This window comes from Phyllobates terribilis, unplaced genomic scaffold (genome assembly GCF_046119375.1).
Source record: "Phyllobates terribilis strain yellow unplaced genomic scaffold, ASM4611937v1 Scaffold_2__4_contigs__length_985480577, whole genome shotgun sequence".
Classification (NCBI taxonomy): Eukaryota; Metazoa; Chordata; class Amphibia; order Anura; family Dendrobatidae; genus Phyllobates; species Phyllobates terribilis.
The window spans coordinates 287694554-287717343 of record NW_027362762.1 but is presented as its reverse complement, the minus strand read 5'-3'; positions in this window follow the sequence as shown (position 1 = coordinate 287717343).

Sequence of the window (22790 nt, the reverse complement as noted above, 5' to 3'; positions counted from 1 at the left end):
CACCAGCATCCACCAAAAAGGGTCCGGCTCCGGGTGTCCCAAGGCCCAGGGGGTGCGTCAGAACATTTTCATCACCTTTCACAATCACCAATGGGACAAGGCAGGGATGTCCTCTGTCCCCTCTCTTATACATCCTAGTGACGGAGCACCTGCTCTCATCAATTCGCCATAACCCCAATATTAGGTGGATTGAGGTGGGAGGCACCGAGTACAAGTGCTCTCTATTTGCTGATGATGTCCTAGTATATATCACTCAATCACATATATCCATCCCTGCTGTTATGGCTGAAATAGATCACTTTGTTACATGGTAAAATTTTAAAATCAATGCAGCGAAGTCTGAGGCCCTCGATGTCTCCCTCCCTAAATCCATATAGGATTCCATCCAGTCCAACTTTCCCTTTGCCTGGCCCTCACAGGGTATCAAATACTTAGGAATTCCTATTCATAGAGACCTCTCCCATCTATGTTATCTTAATTTTGGGCCCTTTATTGAACAATTCCATACAGACCACGGTTGGCAAGTTAGAACTGTAAGATTCACTACGTGAACCACTGGTGTTTTGTGGAAAAGCACATGTACACCGCGTTCCAAATTATTATGCAAAAAGTGTTTAGGAGTGATAAGGGAAGAATTTGTTTGTTTGTCAGTTAAACTCATTGATGGTGATTGTAGCGCTGGCGTCCCTGCCCTCTGCTAGGCAGGGACGCTGCTCCCCTCACCGCTCTGCTCCGTGCCCGGCGTCCTCTCCCCGCTCTGCTGTCAGCGCGCGCTCCTGCCCGGCGTCCTCTCCCCGCTCTGCTGTCAGCGCGCGCTCCGTCCCGGCGTCCTCCTCCTGCTCTGCTCTCGGCGCGCGCTCCTTCCCGGCCCCTGTGCTTAGGGCGCGCGCGCGCGCGCTCCCCTCCTCTTAAAGGGGCCGCGCGCGTCGCCCTAAAGAGTCCCCGGCCAATGGCCGGAGGACTTCATCATATAAAAGGCACCTCCTCCAAAATGGAGGTGCCCGAGCAATGTTGTTTGCACCTGTGTCTCACCTGTGCTTCAGCCCTCAGGTCCCGTTGCCAGTTACCTGCCAGTTACCTGCCAGTTACCTGCCAGTTTCCTGCCAGTTTCCTGCTAGTTACCTGCCTGATTCCTGCCTGAATACTTGTTACCTGCCTGCTTGCCTGAGGTCCGACGGTCTGCCTTACAACTCCGGTCAGTCTGTCTATGGACCAGCTTGCCCGCTCACCTGGGAGCGCTTCTCCGCTACCTGCCTGCTTGCCAGCCCGGAGGCTCCGTTGTCACGTGCTGTGACCACCAGCTATCTCAGAGACTCTTGCCCGCTCACCTGGGAGCGCATCTCCGTTACCTGCCTGCTTGCCAGCCCGGAGGTCCCGTTGTCACGTGCGGTGACCACCAGCTATTCCAGAGACTCTTGCCCGCTCACCTGGGAGCGCTTCTCCGTTACCTACCTGCCTGCCAGCCCGGAGGTTCCGCCGTCACGTGCCGTGACCACCTGCTATTCCAGAGACTCTCGCTTGCTCACCTGGGAGCACACATCTACCATCTGCCTGCTAGCCTACCCGGAGGCTCTGCCATCACAGGTCGTACCTACCCCTTACCCAGAGACTGCCCTGATCACTTGCCGTAACTCCCTGTCCGTTCACCCAGAGACTGCCACCCGCTCCCTTACAAGGGCCGCCCCCTTGTATAGTAGCTCAGAGGTTCCGCCTCCCGGACCCGTTACAGTTTGCTCGGGCCATGGAACCCGGTGGCACCCAAGCTCCCTCGCTCTCGGACCTCTGTCTTGAACTGTCCCGTCAGAGGTCCCAACAGGAGACCATCCTGGGTCACCTGCGGAATGTTAATACTCGCCTGAACACTCTGTCTGATCCACCAACAACCTCCGCCAGTACCATGGTATCCTTTTCCGGACCCCGGCTCTCTGCACCTCCTCGCTTCGGAGGCGACTCCGTCCTGGCTCGGGGCTTCATAAATCAGTGCACCCTGCATTTTGAACTATTATCCCACCAGTTTAACTCCGACCGAGCCAAAATTGCCTTTATCATGTCCCATCTCACCGGGGAGGCCCTGGCCTGGCTAAATCCTCTATGGGAGAGAGGAGATCCCCTGGTGTCCGACTTGCCTGCCTTTCTCATGGCTTTCCGGAAAGCCTTCGACGAACCCGGACGGAGGACCTCATCCGCATCTTCTCTGCTTCGCCTCCGTCAGGGAAGCCTCACCGTGGGCCAATATGCCATACGGTTCCGTACCCTTGCCTCGGAGCTGGCCTGGGATAACGAAGCCCTGGTATCCGTCTTCTGGGAGGGTCTGTCCGGCCGTATTAAAGATGAACTTGCTGGTCGGGACATTCCTACCACTCTCGATGATCTAATAACCCTTGCCACCCGGATTGACCTACGGTTCCAGGAGCGTGCCAAAGAGGTCACCCGTGAGAGAAGGATTCCACGTCTAGCTCCTACTTTCCAGGAACCCGTCATTCCTTCCGTTTCTCCACAGGTACACTCTCCTGAGCCTATGCAGGTCGACCAGACCAAGATGGTCAAATCCCGTCAGGATTTCCGCCGTGCCGAGGGGAGCTGCTTCTACTGTGGCAGTAAGGAGCATCTGATCCGTGCCTGCCCGGAGAGGTCGGGAGAACGCCTGTATCTAGGTTCACTCAGAGGGGTCGATCTAGACAAAAATAAATCCTCTCCATCCCTGCTGTTGTCAGTCTCAATCATCTGCGGGGAGAATCGTTATTCCGAACTAGCCCAACTTGACTCTGGAGCAGCCGGAAATCTTATTTCACAGTCCCTGGTGGAGAAATTCCGCATCCCCACCAAACCTCTGGCTGTACCCTTGTCTGTTGTTGCCGTGGATGGGGGCCTCTTACCTCGCCCCATCCAATTCATCACCGAATCCATTACTCTGCAGGTGGGAATGCTGCATTCAGAGAGTATCTCCTTTCACGTTCTGCCTGGTCTCCCTCACGCCCTCTTGCTAGGTCTGCCTTGGCTCCAGAGACATGCACCCGTGCTTGACTGGCAAACCGGAGAAGTCCTTCACTGGGGACAGGCCTGTCATAAAACCTGCCTGGTTCCCGTCCATTCCGTCCGTCCCTCTCCTATCCCAGCTAATCTACCTGGACTTCCGATTCCTTATTGGTCTAGTGCTGATGTCTTTGTTAAGGAGGAGGCAGAGACATCACCACCTCATAGACCATGTGACTGCCCCATCGATCCCGCCAGAGTAATGCAGGTGGCTCCCGTGAGTCTAAATTGTCTCCCTCCTGGTAAGACGTTCGTATCGGTACCTGATCGGGAGAGAATCCTACACTGGGGTCATTCGTCTAAACTAGCTGACCACGCCGGTCGGAAAAAGACCCTCCAGCTTATTACCCGACACTACTGGTGGCCTAACCTGCACAAGGATGTTATGGACTTTGTTTCTGCCTGTGTGTCCTGCGCCCGCAACAAAGTTCCGAGACACCTGTCGGCCGGCCGCCTTCTTCCTCTGCCAGTACCTGCTGCCCCCTGGCAGCATTTAGCGATGGACCCTCCTCAATTCCGTCCTGGGGATAAAGTCTGGCTCTCGTCCAAATATGTCCGACTCAAGATCCCTTCCTATAAGTTAGGGTCTCGGTTCATCGGTCCACTGGTGGTCATCGGTCAGATCAACCCGGTAACCTATAAATTGAAACTCCCGGCCAACTTACGGATCCCTAACTCCTTCCATGTATCTCTCCTCAAACCTGTGGTACTTAACTCTTTTTCTAAGTCTACAGGTACGCCTCCTGCTCTGGTTTCTGCTGAGGACAAGTTTGAGGTAGAGAACATTCTTGCCAGCAAAAGGGTAAGAGGAAAGACCTTTTTTCTGGTAGATTGGAGGGGGTTTGGTCCTGAGGAGAGAACGTGGGAGCCCCGGGAGAACATCCATGCCCCTCTCATCCTAGCTAAATTTCTGTCTGGCCTAAAAAAGGGGGGGCCTAAAGGGGGGGGTACTGTAGCGCTGGCGTCCCTGCCCTCTGCTAGGCAGGGACGCTGCTCCCCTCACCGCTCTGCTCCGTGCCCGGCGTCCTCTCCCCGCTCTGCTGTCAGCGCGCGCTCCTGCCCGGCGTCCTCTCCCCGCTCTGCTGTCAGCGCGCGCTCCGTCCCGGCGTCCTCCTCCTGCTCTGCTCTCGGCGCGCGCTCCTTCCCGGCCCCTGTGCTTAGGGCGCGCGCGCGCGCGCTCCCCTCCTCTTAAAGGGGCCGCGCGCGTCGCCCTAAAGAGTCCCCGGCCAATGGCCGGAGGACTTCATCATATAAAAGGCACCTCCTCCAAAATGGAGGTGCCCGAGCAATGTTGTTTGCACCTGTGTCTCACCTGTGCTTCAGCCCTCAGGTCCCGTTGCCAGTTACCTGCCAGTTACCTGCCAGTTACCTGCCAGTTTCCTGCCAGTTTCCTGCTAGTTACCTGCCTGATTCCTGCCTGAATACTTGTTACCTGCCTGCTTGCCTGAGGTCCGACGGTCTGCCTTACAACTCCGGTCAGTCTGTCTATGGACCAGCTTGCCCGCTCACCTGGGAGCGCTTCTCCGCTACCTGCCTGCTTGCCAGCCCGGAGGCTCCGTTGTCACGTGCTGTGACCACCAGCTATCTCAGAGACTCTTGCCCGCTCACCTGGGAGCGCATCTCCGTTACCTGCCTGCTTGCCAGCCCGGAGGTCCCGTTGTCACGTGCGGTGACCACCAGCTATTCCAGAGACTCTTGCCCGCTCACCTGGGAGCGCTTCTCCGTTACCTACCTGCCTGCCAGCCCGGAGGTTCCGCCGTCACGTGCCGTGACCACCTGCTATTCCAGAGACTCTCGCTTGCTCACCTGGGAGCACACATCTACCATCTGCCTGCTAGCCTACCCGGAGGCTCTGCCATCACAGGTCGTACCTACCCCTTACCCAGAGACTGCCCTGATCACTTGCCGTAACTCCCTGTCCGTTCACCCAGAGACTGCCACCCGCTCCCTTACAAGGGCCGCCCCCTTGTATAGTAGCTCAGAGGTTCCGCCTCCCGGACCCGTTACAGTGATGTGTGTCAGGGCTCTTTATATCACTGTAAGCAATTGCAGACACCTGTGCTAATTAGTTTGGCAGGTGTGTCCAATGAAAGGCAAGACTACTTAAGAAGGCTCTCTCACATTATTAAGCAGCCTACATTTTCTGCCAAAATGGGAAAGAAAAAGGATGTGTCGGCTGCTGAGAAGCAACAAATTGTGGAGTGTTTAGGTCAAGGCATGACTACAATCAACATTGTGCGATGATCAGGATGAAGTGTCTTGGCAATCAAGAAGTATGTAGCTGATTCACAGTACACACGTGTGCGTGCTGATAAGGGCAAATTGAGGACTCTTTCCTACAGGCAATTACGTCAGGTTGAAACAGCAGCGGCAAAAAAGCCTTGTCATAGCAGCAGACAAGTTTTTGAAGCTGCTTGTGCCTCCAACGTCCCCCGAACAACAAGATGCAGGGTCCTTCAGAGGTTTGCAGCTGTGCATATGCCATCCTGTCGACCTCCTCTATCCACTTCACACAAGCAGAAACGGCTCCAGTGGGCCAAAGATTACATGAAGACTGATTTCAAAACTGTTTTGTTCACGGATGAGTGCCGTGCAGCGCTCGATGGTCCAGATGAATGGAGTGGAGGATGGCTGGTTGATGGACACCCCACGCAAACACGGCTACAGCGCCAACAAGGAGGAGGTGGAGTAATGTTTTGGGCTGGAATCATGGGGAGAGAGATTGTCGGCCCCTTTAGGATCCCTGAAGGCGATAAAGATGAACTCCATAATGTATGTGGATTTTCTCAAACAGCACTTCCTGCCATGGTTCAAGAAGAAGAACCGTGTATTTCACAGCAAGATCATTTTTCTGCATGATAATGCACCATCTCATGCTGCACATAAAACATCTGCATCTCTGGCTGATATGGGCATAAAAGGGGACAAACTTATGCTGTGACCCCCATGCTCCCCTGACCTCTACCCCATTCAGAACCTTTGGAGCATCATTAAAAGGAGTGTCTATGATGGCGGGAGGCAGTTCACATCTAAGCAACAGCTCTGGGAGGGTATTCTGTCCTCATGCAAAACAATTGAAGCAGAAACCATCCAAAACCTGACAAATTCAATGGACGAGAGAGTTCAGAAGCTCCTTTCGAACAAGGGGTCCTATGTGAAAATGTAACATCACCTAGAATAAAGTTTTGAGTTGAAAACTGTTTGATTTCAGTTTCTAACAACCTGCTAATGCTTATAATTTCAAAAATGACCATTTTTTTGGTCTTTATTAAAATGAAAAGGTTGATCGAAAAGTTTGGGGGATCTAAGAGTGTGGCAACCCAGTAGTCATGATTACTTCGAATTCTGACAATATGAGGGTCATGCTGCAGGTAGTGCAGCAAGAAGGCACTTATGTGTCTTGCGCATCTCGGAGCCCCAAAATTATTTTCCGGGCTAGATGCAGCTAAAAATTATTTTTAATTTTAAATCTGGTGAAGCTTATTATAGATGGCCTAATAGGATCAGTGCTGCACACTGCTACAAAGCCCAAATTATTTTCCAGTCAAGATACAGATAAACATGATTAGTAATTTGAAAGCTTAAAACGGTTGGTAGGGTGATTTTAACCAATCATCAAGCTTTTACTCTCCCCAGGATGACACAGGGGTAGAAAAGTCGTTTCGGATCCATGATTTGTTCATCTTTATGAACGTGAGTCTGTCTACATTATCAGTGGAGAGCCGCGTGCGCTTATCTGTCAGCACACCACCAGCAGCGCTGAACACACGTTCAGACAGAACGCTGGCTGCGGGGCATGACAAGATCTCCAAGGCGTAAGTGGCTAGCTCCGGCCATTTATCCAGATTGGAAGCCCAAAAAGAGCAAGGGTCAAGTGACACAGTCGTGGCTTCAATGTTTACTTGGAGATACTCCTGTACCATCGTCTCTAGGCGTTGACTATGTGTCAGACTTCTTGTCTCCTGTGGCCTTGCAAAGGATGGGCTAAAAAAGTGGTGAAATGATTCCGCAAAATTGATGTTACCAGCAGATACTGTGGTTCTGTTACGGTTTGAGTGCTGAACACTTGACGGTCCCACGGTTGGCAAGTTGGAACTGTGAGATTCACTACGTGCACCACTGGTATTTTGTGGAAAAGCACATGTAAGATTCTGCAACAGTCTCTGCTGATACTCCTGCATGCGTGCATCCCTTTCTATGGCAGGAATAATTTCTGCAAATTTACTTTTGTACCGGGGATCTAACAGTGTGGCAACCCAGTAGTCAGGATTATTTCTAATTCTCACAATTCGAGGGTCATGTTGCAGGTAGCGCAGCAAGAAGGCACTCATGTGTGTTGCGCATCCAGGAGCACCAAGTCCCTGTTGTGTTGGTGGCGAGGTAGCAATCATGCTTAATTCCTCTGTCCTCTCCCCCCAACCTCGCACAACAGAAATGTGATCAAGGTCTCCCTCATCTGATGAGTCTTCCATCAGTTCGTCCTCCACTTCTTCCTGGGCTCCTGCACCTTCCTCACTAGTTTGGCTGCTACCATGCGCCCTGGTAAAATCATCTCCCCCACCCTCACATGCCTGCCGCCTTGGTGCTGCCGACCGTCTGGACCTTGCAGATGTTAGCCCTTCCGCATACAACTCCTCCTCCTCTACTTCCTCCACCTCCTCTTGTGCCACCACCTGACTCCGAATTCTGTTTAACATGTGCTCCAGCATGTAAATCACCGGAATAGTCATGCTGATAATGGCATCGTCAGCACTAAACATCTTCGTCGCCATTTCAAAACTGTGCAGAAGGGTGCATAGGTCCCTGATCTGAGACCACTCCTCCAGCGTGATTTGCCCCACCTCTGAATCTCGTTGGCCCAGGCTATACGTCAGAACGTATTGCACCAGGGCTTGTCGGTGCTGCCACAGTCGCTGCAACATGTGCAGAGTTGAATTCCACCGGGTAGGCACATCGCATTTTAGCCGGTGAAGTGGCAGGCCCAACGACTTCTGTAGAGATGTAAGTCGCTGAGCTGCGGGATGCGAACCGCGGAAGTGAGCACACAGCGACCGTGCCCTCTGCAGAAGGCCATCTAGTCTGGGATAGTGGGCTAAAAATTGCTGGACAACCAGGTTCAACACGTGAGCCATACAAGGCACGTGTGTGACATTGCCCCGGCGACGGGCCGCACCCAGGTTTGCAGCATTGTCGCACACGGCCTTCCCTGGTTTCAGGTCCAGTGGAGACAACCATTCATGAAATTGGTTCTCCAGAGCTGACCACAACTCCTCAGCTGTGTGACTCACATTTCCCAGACATTTCAATGTAAAAACCGCCTGATGACGTTGAGCCCTACTGCCAGCATAGTAAGGAGGTGTGCAGGATCCCTTCTGCGCAGTTAGAAAGCTTGTGGCATGACCAGACAGGCTTTGGGTGCAGGTGGAAGACCGAGAGGAGGTTGAGGAGGCAGAAGCAGTGGAGGAAAAATGACATAAAGAGGATTGACGCACAACTCGTGGGGACGGCAAGACTTGGACAGCAGCCCCTTGTCCTGCTGTCACCATAGTTACCCAGTGCCCAGTCAGCGACATGTAACGCCCCTGTCCATGCCTACTCGTCCAAGTGTCTGTGGTGAAATGCACCCTGTCACACACAGAGTTTCTCAAAGAAGCGGTGATGTTGTGTGCGACATGCTGGTGGAGCGCAGGCACACCTTTCTTTGAGAAGTAGTGCCGACTGGGCATCTGGTACTGGGGCACTGCGACGGACATAAGGTCTCGAAAATCCTCTGTGTCCACCAGGCGGAAAGGCAGCATTTCTGTAGCCAAGAGCTTGCAGATGGTGAAATTCAACCTCTTAGCTTTCTCATGGCTAGGAGGAAATGGTCTTTTACTTGTCCACATCTGAGGGACCGAGGGCTGGCTATTGTGCTTAGACGGGGTTGATAAGGGTGTCCCCGGCAAACTGCCGGTCTGTGAGGAAGATGCAGGCGGACATGTTAGGTTGCCTTGATCCAAAGGTGGTGCTATCGATGTCGGACAGCGCTCAAGACCAGCTGGTGTTACCACCTCCAAAGAAAATGATGACCTGCCAATCACGCTGGCTGTTGCGGGTAAAGAGGTGGCAGGTCTGCGCCCCAAAACAGGTGTGACTGCTGTCCCCCCAGTCACAGAGGATGAAGAGGCCGCGGATGCACAAGATATGGCAGACGGTGGTTGGCCCGGCCGGCTAGACCGCATTGTAGCACACTGAGCTTCCCACTGCAACTTATGCTTCATGTCCATGTGCCGGTTCATGCATGAAGTACTCAAACTATGTATTTTTTGGCCTCTACTTAGCTTTTGCTGACAAATGTTACAGATAACACGAGTTGGGTCATCTTTATCGATCTGAAAAAATGCCCAGGCTATGCAAGGCTTAGCACCCATGCGACCTGAAGAGCCACCACGACTTGTGGTGAGAGGCAGAGTTGTGTTTGAGGATGCAGTTGTTGACGTGCTTCCAGTACTACGTCTCTGTCCAGGAAGGCGCAACCTGACCTCGTCGTCACTAGCATCTTCCTCCACCTCCTCTGCTGACCTCATCTCTTGGCTGACTGTGGGTTGACAGTAAGTGGGATCTCCGACCTCATCATCATCACCCTGTGCGTTATCACACCCGTCGTCCTCAGAGCCAACCTGTTCCTGCCCTGACAAAAAACTAAAGTTGTCGCTCCAATCAGGTATTTGAGTCTTATCATCGTCTTCCTCATTGTCTCCACCAACAGGAGTTACAGTTTGGGAATGAGGGTCTACATTATGGTCAGAACCTTCTGCGTCTGGTCCTGGATCCGACTCATAAAGATTCTGGGCATCAGTGCAGATCATTTCCTCGTCTGGATTCACAGAAGCGCTGGAGTCGACCTCTGATTCCCAGGCTATAGTATGAGTAAACAGCTCTGCAGACTCAACCATCTGTTCTACCTCATGCTCAGACGGGCAGCTGGAGATTTGGGAGCTGTGAGGAAGCAAGTGCGATTTGGGTGACACCTTTGAGGACTGGAGTATTTGTGATGTTGAAGTTGATGTGGAGGAGAGCCCACTTAAAGGAGCACTTGATATCCGTTGAAGCACCTGCTGTTTTTGTGCCTCATCTGGAATTTGTAGCGATTGGCGTGGCCGTAAGAAAGGGATCTTATCACATTGTCCGCTAAAAGAAGTAGACATTTTAGTTTGGCTGGAAGATGGTCTTTCTTCTGCACCTACCCCACGGACACAACCTTTTTTCCCCTTCCCAACACGCCTATTCCCCTTTCCACCAGCAGCAGGCCTTTTTCCACTCATTTTGGTGGTTAACTAATTCACAACTCTGGAGTTGTTTGCACAAAAAAACAATGGATGGTAACCGAGCAGAGCTGAGTGGCCAAACTGTGGTATTAGGCCAAAACTATTGGCTGGGTTAGATGCAGAAAAAAATTATTTTTAATTTGCAACCTGATGGAGGTCAGTATAGATGGACTAATAGACCAAGTCCCACACACCGCTAGAAGCCCAAATATTTTTTCAGAGCTAGATGCAGAAAATTTTTTTATTCAATTTGCAACCTGATGGAGGTCAGTATAGATGGACTAATAGACCAAGTCCCACACACTGCTAGAAGCCCAAATATTTTTTCAGAGCTAGATGCAGAAAAAAATTATTTTTAATTTGCAACCTGATGGAGGTCAGTATAGATGGACTAATAGACCAAGTCCCACACACTGCTAGAAGCCCAAATATTTTTTCAGAGCTAGATGCAGAAAAAAATTATTTTTAATTTGCAACCTGATGGAGGTCAGTATAGATGGACTAATAGACCAAGTCCCACACACCGCTAGAAGCCCAAATATTTTTTCAGAGCTAGATGCAGAAAAAAATTATATTCAATTTGCAACCTGCTGGACGTCAGTATAGAAGGACTAATAGAACAAGTCCCACACACTGCTAGAAGCCCAAATATTTTTTCAGAGCTAAATGAAGAAAAAAATTATTTTTAATTTGCAACCTGATGGAGGTCAGTATAGATGGACTAATAGACCAAGTCCCACACACTGCTAGAAGCCCAAATATTTTTTCAGAGCTAGATGCAGAAAAAAATTATTTTTAATTTGCAACCTGATGGAGGTCAGTATAGATGGACTAATAGACCAAGTCCCACACACCGCTAGAAGCCCAAATATTTTTTCAGAGCTAGATGCAGAAATTTTTTTTATTCAATTTGCAACCTGATGGAGGTCAGTATAGATGGACTAATAGACCAAGTCCCACACACTGCTAGAAGCCCAAATATTTTTTCAGAGCTAGATGCATAAAAAAATTATTTTTAATTTGCAACCTGATGGAGGTCAGTATAGATGGACTAATAGACCAAGTCCCACACACTGCTAGAAGCCCAAATATTTTTTCAGAGCTAGATGCAGAAAAAAATTATTTTTAATTTGCAACCTGATGGAGGTCAGTATAGATGGACTAATAGAACAAGTCCCACACGCTGCTAGAAGCCCAAATATTTTTTCAGAGATAAATGAAGAAAAAAATTATTTTTAATTTGCAACCTGATGGAGGTCAGTATAGATGGACTAATAGACCAAGTCCCACACACTGCTAGAAGCCCAAATATTTTTTCAGAGCTAGATGCAGAAAAAAATTATTTTTAATTTGCAACCTGATGGAGGTCAGTATAGATGGACTAATAGACCAAGTCCCACACACTGCTAGAAGCCCAAATATTTTTTCAGAGCTAAATGAAGAAAAAAATTATTTTTAATTTGCAACCTGATGGAGGTCAGTATAGATGGACTAATAGACCAAGTCCCACACACTGCTAGAAGCCCAAATATTTTTTCAGAGCTAGATGCAGAAAAAAATTATATTCAGTTTGCAACCTGATGGAGGTCAGTATAGATGGACTAATAGAATGATGCTATGCCCAAAAGATTTTACTTCACTAGGTGCAGTAAAAAAATTGGTATTCTATACACAGGTGGTATATCTTGCAACACAGATAGGCTACTCCACTGACTAACACACTCTGCAATAGGCCAAAAAGGATTAGCTTTGCTAGATTCAGCCAAATGCTGTGAAAAAAACTTGCACAGCACTGGCACAGACCTGCCTGGCAAAAACTGATAGGAACTGATGTAACCTAGTCCTGAAAAGGACTCTAATTACAATTAGTCTTTACTCCCACAATCTATCTATTTAAGAGCACAGACCTGCCTGATAAAAGTCGTAGGAAATGCTGTAACCTAGTCCTTAAAAGGACTGCAATCACAACTATTCCCTACTCCCAAGCTATCTGTATATTTGTGCGAAAATTGGCTTGAAATTAACAAGGTATAGCGCACACAGCAACAGCGGTGCCGTTTAACACGCAGCTGCAGCAGTGAGAAAATGGTGGCGACGGGGAAAATGGCTTGGTCTTATAGGGCAAGGACATGTGACATACACTGCCAATCACACATGCCCTTGCTTGTGTGAAAAAAAGCACTTCGCTCCGTGTGTGCGCTGCTGATAGGCTGACAGATTGCACCTCCCCACTGCAAATGCGGGAAAGAGAAAAAAAAATGGAGATCTTCATTGTTCCTGCAGAGATCCATCCCCTGCCCCTCCCCCCGCCCCGCTGTACACTCAAACTGCGTATTAACATTAATTTTCATCATTACTGAGAAAAAATCCAGTTATGATTTTGGTGCACGAACAGTTATCGAACATAACCTCGAACAGCCGAATTTTTCTCAAATTGTTCGTGTTCGCCGACCGGCTCGAACACCGCCCAAAACAGCTTGAATTTGAGATTGGCGAACAGTTCGAGTAGAACAACGCTCATCTCTAATTGTCATGTCATTTTTACTATATAATGAACATGATAATTGAAAAACCAAAACACAGTTGTGAAATTGCACTCTTTTTGCAATTTTGCCACCCTTGGAATTTTTCCCTCCACTTTCCAGTAAATCACATGATCATTCAAAAGTACAACTCATTCCGCAAAAGAACAAGCCCACATATGGCTATGTGGACGTAAAAATCAAAAAAGTTATGGCTTTAGAAAAAGAGGTGAAAACGAAAAATAGCTATGTCAGGAAGTGGTTAAACGGATTGCCCCTCTTGAAAGGAAAAAAAAGTCAAAATATATACTGTACAACTTACTGATCTACCTAAATTCAGGAAGGTGTCCCACTTCTGAGACCATCTTTAGATCGGGGCACCTTTCTTAATACTATAATATCAGAATGCTGCATGGATTTTTATTTTTAAATACATCTAAAAAGATTTTGTTTGGGGGAGACAGCCCCTTCAGGAGTTTTGTACTGTCTTACAATAGTCGGACTGGCTAGGCAAAGGCCCACCAGTAACAGTGATTCTTGGGGCCCACTATTCAGCTACATGCAAAAATAACCGGACTCTAGTAAACAAATTTACTTTTGCTTTTATGTAATATTAATTTGGCTTGCTTGCTTAATGAATGAGAAGATGATACTTTTTTTCTACACTACTCATTAGAACTTCTTCATAGTGGCCTACCAGAGGATTCTACTGTTCTCCCGTGGGTCAGTCCAAGCCTGGTTTCCGAGATGAACTAGGCTACAAGGTCCTCTCTATCTTCTTATTGTAAGATTATTGAGGTTGCTAATGAATCTGAAGGCCACGTATCTACGCACATTCTTCCATGTCTAATGAAGCACATATATCTGTTAACATTGAGCTGCAGCACATTCCAGCCTTATTACGGCACTATTGATGTGAGGCGCTCATGGGTACTAATCCCTGTTGTATAATCTAGATGATTATTTAACAGATACGTTGATTGCCCACAACCTGCTATGAAGTTCTGTGCAGAGATTCGCTAAAGCACAAGACCCTGTTCAGCTAACCGGTTACAATTGTTTAATGCTTATGGAATTTGGAATATCATTTCACCCAATATGTCCAACCGTACTTTTTATTTCAACAACAAGGGATCATAATCTTTATGGTCTGAAAAAAAGCTAATACAGCTTTGAAGGTCAGGTAATAAAAAAATATAACAAAATACTGTGACTGGGACATGCAAGTCACAAACAAATCCAACTGCTACAAAATTTATGACTTGCTTGTTGCGGATGTGGCGCCCCTGAGGGTTCGGTCGCCACAGAGGTACTGCACTTCACCCAGAGGTGTGGTGCCTCCCTTCACTCAGGTAAGAAGGGAGTGCTGCACGGAACCCCAACACCTGCATCCAACAATACACTACCCCAGGCCGACTGGAGGGGCAACATGCAGAGCGCAGCTGCTGAGCCCTGACCCTGGCTGGGGTTGGGGGAACCCAAAGTTAGGGGGAACCAGTAGTGGGTGTGGGTGGAGGAAGTAGTTCATGGGAGCACTCATGCAGTAAAGATATAAAATATGGAAGCCATCTTAGAGTGGCAGAACAGAGAGTCTAGTAGTTGGAGAACAGTCTGGGAGCAGAGGCTCTGTAGGAGCTCTGCTCCACTACAAGGGCCCAGGACTGAGGCCCAGGAGGGGAGCAGTGAGTAGGTTCCGTTCTATTGAAGGAATCCTAGGGGGTATGGCCAGTGCAGGTGGCACCCGTATGCCCCGAACCTGCCAGGTGTCAGGAGGATCTAGGCCGCAAGAAGGGGACCGGCCCCTGGCCCAGTCGTGCAGCTTCAAGCCTCGGCTGGAAAAACCGGAGGCTTCTGACTTCTATAGCAGTAGCCAAACTCTCACTTCAATCCAAGAGTTAGGTCGAGCAGGTCTGAGCAACTCCGACGGACAGGGGGGGACCTCGCAGCAGCCGAATAGGATTCACAGTGAGAAGCGCAGGGCAGAAGAGAGTAAAGACCCAGCGTGAAGTCGGTCTAGGAAGGTACATATGAAAGTGGGGTTCTGCCAGGTACACCCGAGCTGCCTGAGGAAGGACTGAACCCCTGCCCGGTGAAAGCAGTGCGACGGGGGAAGATTGCACCAGTACTGTGCACCTGAGGAACTTGAACGGAACTGTGAGTAAACTCGGATGACTGCACTGAATTGCCTCCGCTCCTTCATTTCGCCGGTACCTTCTCCCTCCCTGCACTACAGCGCCCAGCGCACCTCCTCCATTTTTACCTACACTGCCCTGAGGCCTGCTCCACCTGTGGGGAGCCGTTCCATCTTAAGCTGCCCTATCATCTGCCTCAGAGGACTGCCGAAGCACTAGTGATCCTCACCAGACACCACAGTTGGCGTCACGACAATTTCCCCCAACAAATATGTTCCCCTTTCAGTGACCGCCCTGGGCCACGGACTGGGCAAGCCACCTTGATATTCCCCCCCCCCGGCTACCGGAGGCCCGGCTGCCGAGTACCCCACGGCCCTGGGGGCGCATCACGGACATGGTACCATGCTCGTATGCTGGGTGCAGTGCGACCCCATTCACCTGCACAGAGAGTTGTGGCAGAGAGCGATCGTTCTCCGCATGACGTGTCACAGCAAAAGTCGCCGTGTAGCCAAAGCCTTAGAAATAACTTCTGGTTTGGATTAAAAAAATATTCAAAATATATACAGGTATATATGAAAAAATAGCAGAAAACATTGCCAAAACCTCTGCGTGAATGAAGCAGCTGAAATTCAATGAAAGATAGTAACCAAGCAAGAGAATTGTATGGCCTCGGTCACACGTTCAGTATTTGTCCAGTATTTTACCTCAGTATTTGTAAGCCAAAACCAGGACTGGAACAATCAGAGGAAAAACATAATAGAAACAAGTCACCACTTCTGTATTTTTCCCCCACTCCTGGTTTTGGCTTACAAATACTGATGTAAAATACTGACCAAATACTGAACATGTGAACGTGGCCCTAAAAGCTTTTTCTCTGAAACATTGATTGTGCTACATATTTCTTTTTTTGGGTTTATTGTCATCTTGGCCACAATTCATCTGTCTTTTTAAAGGCAGTGTAAGGAGTGGTTTCTAAAAAGAAAATAAATATTTCCAATATATTTTGTTTAGAAAAAGACTGTATATTAAATGAGTGTGAATAAGGCCTGTACAGACTGAAGTCCCTACCATTACACAAAGCATGTCCCCATATGGTGCCTCCCTACACACTATAACAAAGGAAATAATGCTTCTGATGGGAAAAAATATTTTCCTTGATTTCATGTAAATCAGAAATGCAAAAAAATAAATAAAATTAGATGCAGCAGTATAGACCCATAGTTCTCTAGTGATGCTGTATTATGGCCCCAGAATCCAGATCAGAATTTGGTCAGATGAGTAGTTAAAGGGGTTGTGCGGCACTTTAGATTACCCCCCCATGTATCCCTCCCCAGGTCCCTAAGACTTTTTGTAAATACCTTATGTTGCTGATAATGCCTGTGGCCGCTCACAGGCATCACGTGACCCCTGGCAGCATCTGATAAATGGCGTGAACTTTTCCACAAATCTTACTCCAGTCAGTGATCCGAGTAAATTCTCATTCAAACGTCTGTGCAAATCGGTCCGCAATGCACGGACTGGCCATGAGTTTTCTCACCTGAGCATGACAGCGTCATAGAAATATATGAAGCTGTCACACTCGGGTCGGGAGAGCCTCGGCCATTCCGTGCATCTGTAGTCCGTGCTTTGACCCACTGGCATGGAGGTCTGAATAAACCCTATGGTTGCTCATCATGAAGTAGACAAACTAAGGCGTCACGCATCCACCTCCGTTCCACCCATTTTGGTGTGAAAACCCCAAAAGTTGCACAATTTTCGCACAACTAAATGGTAAAAGCTTTGAGCTATTGGTGTCTTGGTTTTCATGTGAAATGTCAGCAGCCGCTCTCTCTGGTGTATAAAATTTGAAAGTATCAACACTTTTTAAACCGCTTCTCATGTCTTATACCATTTAAGATTTTTTTTTATATTTTATAAAAGAAGTTAAGTTAAACCATGAATCTTATCCATTTTTTTAATTATTCTTCTTATTCATGATACATTCCCTTTAAGGACTCATTCAGATGTCCGTGTTGCACATACCTGTTGTATCCGATTCTTTTCACAGATAGGACACGTGCCTATTATAATTTTTGGTTCTATTCACATATCTTTGTTTTTTCACGGACCATGTGTCTGTGCACAACTCACAGAGACATGTCTGCACAGATAAAAAAGTGCCAGTACAAGCCTATGAGCCCTTGAAAAGCATGTACAGCACATGGATGTCATCAGTGTGCAGTCCTTGTGCTGTCCATGATTAACACTGCAAAGGGTAGGAGAAGATTTATCATTTATTTATCCATCCGTGAAATACACTGATGGTAAAAACAGATCCACGGACCAAACACTGATGACACCGGTGCCAATTTTTCATGTGCGCGTTTAGACACGGACGTTTTAATGAGACCTAAGAATGCACTAAATGTGAGGGCTCTTTGTACCCCAACACATCCAACATTGTCAGTGGTAGAACGTACAGCATCTATCTGGTTTTGCAAAAATAATAAATTGAGCCCCACCCTCAACATCCCAGTTAGTGTTGAGCAAATTTGTTAGGCATTTCAAATTCGGGTTCGGAGTTCCGGCTTGTTCGCGCCAAAAAAATTGGGGATGTTAATGGGTGGAGCCGATTTTTTGGCACGAGCAAGCCGGAACCCTGAACACGAATCCGAATTTGAAATGCTGAACAAATTCGCTCAACACTAGTCCCAGTCACTTGGATACCCCTCGTCTTGGCCTTGCACAAAACTTTTTTTTGGGCACCATCAAAGCCCAAGTAAGGCTACAAGTTATACACCTCCTGTAGTTATAACTCTTCCAATATTTTGCTTTCGAACTTTGGATTACAAAACTGATGCTAAATACTGACCAAAATAGTGCATGTGAACGTGACCTTAACCTGTAAACCAGAAGAGGAATTGCACATTGTGCTTCTCCCCGTACCTATTTCTCTGGTGCACATATTACAACTGTATGGTAAAACATGAATGCATGTGCGTTGTCTGTACACTATTACTGCAGGTGTTATCCTCTTCTTCATCATAACTTTACGTTTGTTCATTTATGAGCTATAAATGTGCTATATATGACACTCTGATAATACAAGTAAAGCCTATAAATAAGGCTAAAGAAGTCAACTACGTAATACACTGCTGGAAATCTCTAGGTGTTCACACCACAAATTCGTGAAATCCTCCTATTTATTCATAGTGTGATTTAATCATACAGAAAGTACTAAGGCCCACAATAGCTTGACGTGTGTAGTCAGATGGTTTTCTTTTTGTCCTCCATGTTTGATATGGATTTTACTACTTTAAGAAGATTTAAATAAACATCATTGATTTTATTCCATTTTGGACACTGGCAGTGTTTCTCTTTCTTTTATATTGGCTCCACTGCTGGGTGTGTGGTCCTTGTTTCCAGTGTGAGCTGACTGCCTCTTTAGTACACTCATAATTACGAGTCCAATGTATTCATAACAGGCGCTCTCCCTCCGCCCTCCTCACAGTTATTGATGGCTTTATATAGATACAAATTATTCTGTCAATCACTAACAGTGGTGGGGTCAACACTTCCCTCATGAATGGGGTTTAATAACAGTGAATCTACTGTGTTTTTTTATACCTTCTATTAGCTAAATCATGCAATATATTTGGTTCTTCTAATGTGCTGCCCTAAAAGGGACCACAATAGTTAGGTGCCAAATCTGTTTCAACCCCTTAGTGACCAAACCAATTCTGACCTTCCTGACCAGGCCATTTTTTTTAAAATCTGACCAGTGTCACTTTATGTGGTAATACCTCTGAAATGCTTCAATGGATCCCAGTGATTCAGAGACTGTTTTTTCATGACATATTGTACTTTGTTAGTGGTAAATTTGGGTCCATATTTTTGCGTTTATTTGTGAAAATTTCAACATTTTGGCAAAAATTTTGAAAATTTCTAACTTTCAATTTTTATATTCTTAAAGTAGTTAGTCCTGCTGTACAAAATAATTATTAAATAACATTTCCCATATGTCTACTTTACATCTGCATCATTTTTCAAATGCAATTTTATTTTGTTAGGGTGTTAGAATGGTTAGAAGTTTAGCAGCAATTTCACATTTTTTCAAGTAATTTTCAAAACCTGTTTGGGGGCTACATATTGGAAAGTCCCCGAAAGCGATACCATTTTAAAAACTGCACCCCTCAAATACTTCAAAACTGCTGTCAGGAAATTTTTTTAACCCTTCAGGTGCTACACAGGAATTAATGCAAAGTGGAATGAAAAAAATATATAAAATTTAAGTTATACCTCTAAAATGTTGCTTTAGCTCCAATTTTTTCACTTTTCCAAATGATAGCACTACAGAATGGACCCCATAATTTGTTGCCCAGTTTCTTCTGCGCGCGCTGATACGCCATATGTGGTCAGAAACCTCTATTTGGACAAAAGGCAGGGCTCGGAAGGGAAGGAGCACTATTTGAATTTTGGAACACAAATTTGGCAGAAATAAATTGTGGGCATCATGTCGCATTTGCAGGGCCCCTAAGGTGCCTGAATAGAAACCCCCCCACAAGTTACTCCATTTTGGAAACTACACCCCTCAAGGATTTTATCCAGAATTTGATAACACTAGGTCGTCATTTTGAAAATTTTCATTTTTCTCACTAAAATGTTGTTTTGGCTTCAAATTTGTAATTTTTACACTGGATAATAGCTGAAAGCAAACCCCATAATTTGTTACACAACTTCTCCTGAATGCGATGATACCCCACATGTGGTCAAAAATTTCTGCTTGGGCACATGACAGGGCTCAGAAAGGAAAACGCGCTATTTGTCTTGAATAGATTGTGAATGTCATGTCGCATTTGAAGAGACCCTGACATGCAAAAACAGAAACCCCCCACAAGTGACCCCAACATGGCAATACCCCATATGTGGTTGTACACTACTGTTTAAGCTCACGGCAGGGATTGGATGGGAAGGAGCGCTACTTTTAGAATGCAGATTCCGGGCTCCATGAGGGGCCAGAACAGCAGAAACCCCCCCAGGTGACCCCATATTGGAAACTCCACTGCCTAAGGAATTCATCTAGGGGTGTAGTGAGTATTTTGAACCCACAGGTGCCTCACAGAATTTTATAACATTGAGAAGTGGAAATATAACATTTTAGCGGTAAAAATGTAATTTATTTATTAGCTGCAAATTTGTCAATTACACATGGGTTAATAGGTGAAATTGGACCCTATAAATTATTGGGATGCCCCAAATGTCATCAGAAATTACTGTTAGGCCACATATCAGGGCTGAGAAGGAAGGAGCACTATTTGGCTTTTGGAGCACAGATTTTGCTAGAATAGTTTACGGGCGACATTTGCAGAGCCCCTAAGGTGCAAGAACAGCAGAAAAACCTCAAAAGTTACCCCATTATAGAAATTACATTTCTCAATGAATTCATCAATGGCTGCAGTGACTATTTTGTAACATCCACGCCAGGCTTTATTTCTGGAGAATTGCAAATCTGCCAGTTTAGGGCCCATACATTGTGCCCCCATACAGTGTAGTGCCCCCATATATAGTAGCGCCCCCATACATTATGCCCAGCTTGTGCTTCTGGAGACTCGCACCCCGTAAATTGTTAAGTGCGCTTTCTGTGCTACAATAATGCCAAACATGTGGCCGTTTACTGCGGAGTAGGCACAGTGGGGCTCAGAAGGAGGGGGGCATTAGGTTTTGGGAGTGCAGATATCACTGGATTTTATGTGAGGGAGTGGGAATAGTGTTGCTTTTCCAGAGTCTTTGTTCTACCAGTTACGTAACGTGGGGCCCCCTATAGTTCCAGTGACTGATGACGGACCTGAGTGGGGGCTGGTTTTGTGCAGGGATAAGTTAGGGTTTTTATTGGTAACATTTTGGGGTACATAATATTTTTGATCGCTTCCAGGATAAGGCTGTGATCACATTCTTGTGTTCTATGCTGAGCACTTACATCGGAGTGTCCGTGTAAATCCCACAAATATGCGATTCAGACAAAACCCCCAACGGAACCACCAACCATAATGAGGCAGATGGAGACACTATGGAGTCCATTTGGCGTCTGCTCCGGCGATGTACATCTTTTTAGGTGTGCACAGATCGACCACACTTGTGCACTAAAGAGAAACCTAAAATGATTAGACACTGCTGGAAAAGAGACCAGATGGAGCCCAAAGTGACTCCATCGGCCTCATAAGTGAGTGGCTCCATCTGGATTTTTTGTCTGAATCGTGGTTTTTGGGGATTTTACACGGAAACCCTAAGATGTGCTCAGCGGAGAGCGTAGGATAAATGTGAGACTTATTCCGTTTTTTGGGAGGCAGAATGAAGAAATAGACAGCAGTATAAGAATAGTTCTTATTTTTATTTTTGCGCAGTTCACCGTGCGGTGTAAGTGATAAGGTGGATTTATTCTTCAGGTCGGTGCGATTACAGCGATACCAGATTTATATGTTTTTTTTTGTTGTTTTGCTACTATAAAAAGCACAGTAAAAATGCTTTTTTATAGAACGTAGTTTTATTTCATCAGCATATTCTGAGCTGTAACTTTTATTTTTTGGTGAACAGAATTGTATGATGGCTTATTTTTTTGAGGGACGAGTTGCAGATTCTTTTGGTACCATTTTGGGGTACATAATATTTTTTGATCGCTTTTTATTCAGATTTCTCAGGCACAGAATGAACAAAAACCAGCAATTCAGTTATTGTTTTTATTTTTTGTGCCGTTCACAGTGTGGTAAGAGTGATAAGACAGATTTGTTCATCGGGTCGATACGGTTACAGCGATACCAGGTTTATGTATATATTTTTTTTATACTTTGCCATTTTTACACTAAAAACAATATTTTACAAAAATGAATTTGTTTTTGCATCACCATATTCTGAGAGCTGTAACTTTTTTATTTTTTTGCCGGATGAGCCATATTAGGGCTTGCTCATTTCTAACATTTTTTTTACATATGACTTTTTGATCACTTTTTTGTGAGTCAGTATGATGAAAGGCAACATTTTTGCTTTGTTTTTTATTTATTTTTTTACAGTCGCCATATGGAATAGATAACATAACAGTTTTTTAGGCCTGGTTGTTCCAGATGCGTCGATACCAATTATGTGTACTTTTTTCCAGGGCTGTGGAGTCAGTAAGCCAAACCTCCGACTCCGACTCCCTCATACATGGCTCATGTTTAAGTGATAAATTTACTGTAGCACAGATTAATCTCAGCTAAAAGTCTAGACCTTTAGATCAAGAATAGGACAGACATTTATAGGACATTTCATAACTTTCCCAAATTCTTATGAAAAAATATTCCCCACAAACTGCATTGAACTACTGTACCCAATTTATTATATATTTTAGGAGTTGGTGTCTGTCCATTTTATACCGACTCCGACTCCACCAAAATGGACTCCGACTCCACAGCCCTGCAGTGTTTTCTGTTTATTTTTCTTTTAACACAACGGCTGCATTTTGTGATTTGTGTGTGCTTTTATTACTTTTTTACTGTGGTACATGTATATTTTTCATTTTGATCTCTGCTCTCATACATTGCAATACTCAGTACCTCAGGCTACCATGGTAACCCGCGATTCTGGTTGCAGGGGGTCTGATGGTTAAAAAGGGGTGTCTTAACTCTCTTTTAACCAATTAAATACTTCTGTCAGTGACAGCAGTATATAAGGGGTTAATCGGGTACGATCAGTTACAAAACCGGCCGGGGGAGATACCACAGGGTGTCAGCCATCATGTACAGCTCACACCTGTGGGAATTTCGGCCTCTAGGCGGCACTGTACT